Source organism: Galeopterus variegatus, unplaced genomic scaffold, assembly GCF_000696425.1.
Source record: "Galeopterus variegatus unplaced genomic scaffold, G_variegatus-3.0.2 Scaffold946, whole genome shotgun sequence".
In the NCBI taxonomy this organism is placed as follows: Eukaryota; Metazoa; Chordata; class Mammalia; order Dermoptera; family Cynocephalidae; genus Galeopterus; species Galeopterus variegatus.
Window position 1 is genome coordinate 365950 of NW_007727057.1, and position 4061 is coordinate 370010.

Consider the following 4061-nt stretch of genomic DNA (forward strand, 5'->3'; position numbering starts at 1 on the left):
GTCGGAAAGGAAAAAAAAAAAAAAAAAAAAAAAAAGAATGTGAATTACTTTAGGCAAGTACAGGCAAGACAGGTATCCTTCAGTTTGCTAGAGACTCCACTACTCCCTAATGTTTTAACACTGTCAAGGTTTGTTTCTTTATATACCTTTCTGAGCTTTGCAGCTGATTGAGTTTATGCTCTCTGATAAGTAGGTATTTCCATTAAGGGTACTTATGTTCCATCACAGAGATATATAAGGAAAGAGTGATGCCGAATACCAAGAAGGCTCTGTTCATCCAGGAAGAAGTCTCCAGACCAAACCAAAGAGACACAACTTCTTTAGCTCTTGCTTGGTATTCCCATTCTTGAGTAGAAACTAGAACTCACTCCCAGAATTTCACTGTGAAATATTCACAAGTGCTTAGAAGTATGTGTAAATTAACATTATTAGTAAGCCTCATTTAGTTCTTACTTTTTGGTATAAATCTGATATTTCTCAGTGAGTTAATTTCTGGACTTTCAAGAGGTGGCAGAATCTCTCTTAATTTAATCCCTCCTGCGATTGCCATGTACAGGTATAACTGTCCTGAGTGGACTTTGTCAGGCAATTACAGTGCCATTTCTGGTGTCTATTCTCATACACGGATGGTAGGGTTTCAATTGTTATTACTTTCCTGTGCAATGCTTTGGCAAAGTTCATCAAAAGTCTTAACATTTATATCCTGTGATTCAGCAATTCTCCTTCTAGGAATATGTCCTGTGGAAATGGTCAGAGATGCACATAAACATTATTTATGAGGATGTCTAGTACTTATAAGGGTGAAAAATCAGGAATAGTCTAAGAGCCCCCAAATGGATATTTGTTAAATAAGTTCCAGTATGGTAAATTGGAATGCACTGCAGCTATTAAAAATCTTTATTAGAATATGTAGTAACATGGAGAAAATATTTACAACAAGGTATTTGTGAAAAAAAGTATATTATGAATTACTGTATATGCTGTAACCTCACGTGGGTCTTTAAAAACTAAATATAAAAATCGCAGAATAAGTTTGGAATTATGCCCCAAAATGTTAACAGTGGCTCTCTGGGAGGTAGAGATATGGTTGATTTTAATTTCTTCTGTATGCTTTTCTATGTTTTCTTAATTTTATTGTTTTATAATGAGAAAAATACTAAAAATAACTATTTTTAAGAGGTATTCTTGTACTCCAATGGCTAACAATTATGGGAGCTGTTCCTATAGAACAGGAACTATGTTTCTAGCTGTTCTCCCTGCCTAAGCCAGAGGGTTCGAACCTCGGTTCTCTGGAGTGCCCTTACAACTACATGGCCTAGTTCTCTGATTTTAAGATAATCATGATTTGTAGATCTCTGATATCTCAAGCAACTTTTCAGCTGTAGAGGAATTGGAAGCTTTTCACTGTCAGAGCTAATGGTCCATGCCAGTGCTGCCACCCTATAGAATAATTATGCTTTTAAGGGGAAAATTCTCTGCCACCCCGTGATGGTTAAGAGTAGAATTGTCCTCTTCATTTCAAGAGGACTGGCTCTAATTTAATGGTTCTGAATGATAGTGAAGGTAATGGATATTTGCTTTGAGAAGGATCTTTTAATAGGATCATTGCCTTGAAGCAATGTTCCCTTGAAAACATCTTGATGTCTCTGCAACAGAGGTATTAGACATTTAGAAGATGGGTGCATGTGTGTATATGTGAATTCATATTGACATGGCTGAAGATTAGTATGGAAAAAAGAAATGCATTTGTATCCTAAAATCTCAAGTTAAATAAAAGAATCTTTTTTTTTTACAATAGGGATATAATAAAGAGAAAAACTCCAATTATTATAATTCTTACAAAAATTTATGTGGTGGGAAGAATATGTATCTAAAATACTCAACACTTAAGTTTACACTAGTTTCCAAATTCTTTCTTAACCTCTATTTTATGGGTTCTATAAAGAAATTAACATATGCCACTGCAGAGTTGCTGGCTTGGCATAAGAGCCCTTACATATATGGTATTTTGAGGTTGTGGGAAGGTAAATTAACATAAGTATTTATTGACATCTAGTACTTTAATGGTGATTGTAAAAAAAGAAAAAGGAAAGCGTATATTCATTAGATGACATAGATTGCATTAGAATTACAAAACATTATTTCACCTAAGGAATTCAGACCACAATCTATAGGAGATAAACACACATAGTAAGTATTTAAGGAGATGTTAGAGAACATCTGCCTTAGTGGTCCTGAATGACCAGTGTGCACGTGTGGCAGGAGATGGGCGAGGGAGCTAGAGAGGATGAGAAATGAATTGCTGAACATTGTCAGACTGCCAAAACCCTGCCTGGCCTTAAGGTGTTGTATCAGAATTGGATAAAGGAGTAGAGAGTTCATTGGTTATGAGAATTCTGAAAAATGCTCAGGAGTTACTGCTCAAAACCCATGCAGTTTAATTGTCTAAATTTATAAATAAAAATACCAAGGTCCAGAGAAGTTAAGTGGTGTAACATAAAATTACCAAACTAGTTTTTGAGAAAACTGAGATTGATTCCTCATCCATAGGATGAATTATTTTAATAAACAAATTGAAAGGAAGGGGGTAGGAAAAAACCTCAATAGGTTGAGCAAAATGTACTTCCCAAACAACTTTAGAATTTGTATCCCAACACAACCTGTATTAGTCCATCTTTGTGTTGCTATAACAGAATACCTGAGACTGGGTAATTTATAAAGAACAGAGGTTTACTTGGCTTACGATTCTGGACAGCTGCATCTGGTGCAGGCCTCAGGCTGCCTATACTCATGGTGGAAAATGGCAGGCAGTTGGTGGGTACAAACAGATCACATGCTGAGAGGAAGCAAGAGAGAGAAAGGAGGTGCCAGGGTCCTATAAAACAGCTCTTGCAGGAACTAAGAAAGCCAAGAACTTACTTACTACTACTCCCACCCACCAGGGAGAGCATTAATCCATTCATAAGGGATCCACCTCCATGACTAAAACAGCTCCCAACACTGCCACATTGGGGATCAGATTTCCACATGAGTTTTGGGATGACAACACTTCCAAACTCTATCACAATCCAACTCTTTACTTATCACTTACTGATGGACCCAGTTGTCATGACTGCTACTAGACCAGCTCTGTGTCATATCTGTCCATGTTTACCCTTTGGTACAGTAATGCATGACATTTGAAGAAATGGTCTCTATGATGTCAAGGTGTAAACCTGTTAGAGGAGTTGAAGTGAGTTGGAAACTGAGGGAAAGGAGACGAACATGTATAGAATATTGCTTTAAGAGGTTGTTTCTGAAGAAGAAAGAGTGATCGTGATAGTTGGATAATAGAGAAAGGATGAAAGCCTTTATAATAAGACGAGGTAAAAAAAAAATAATGGAGAAAGTATTGTAGAAATCTTTCTAGATGGTATTGATACTGTACACGGAAATATCTTTAGATTTTTGCTGAAATAATGCTGCATAACAGACAACTCTGTTGTGATATTTATTGTTATGGTTTCTTTTGAATCTGGTCTTGAGGTCTCTCTGTCAAGAGTGGCCATAAGCCAAGATAGCCATTCTCTAGGAGAGCCCAGATGTGTGTGTGTGTGTGTGTGTGTGTATGTGTGTGTGGGGCAAGGGTGTCGGAGGTGGTTAGATTCCAGTGTATCAGTCAGGTGAGACACAATGATGAGGTGAAACCAAAATGCATGACATAGAAGAAATTTATTACTCACAGATCCCAGAGAGATTGAGGGTGCCACTGGGAAGTCTGAAGGTGGCAGGGAGCTCAACTAGCAGGTGAGGAACAAGAGAGAGAGGACCTGTGTGACATTATCCCTTAGGCTTTCCTGAGGGAGTTGTGAATTGGCTAGTTTAAAGAAAACTCTTGTGGGAAGGAAGAATTCATTTACATGATTCTGCCGTTGATCATTAGGTTTTATCATGGTTAGCAACTGTGTAGTGTGTTGGTTTGTGGGTCAGTGCGATGAGGAGCAAGCAGGCTATATCACAAACAACCACACAGGGAGGGGAAGTCTTAACTAGGCAAAAGATGACAGGGTACAGCTGGGGTT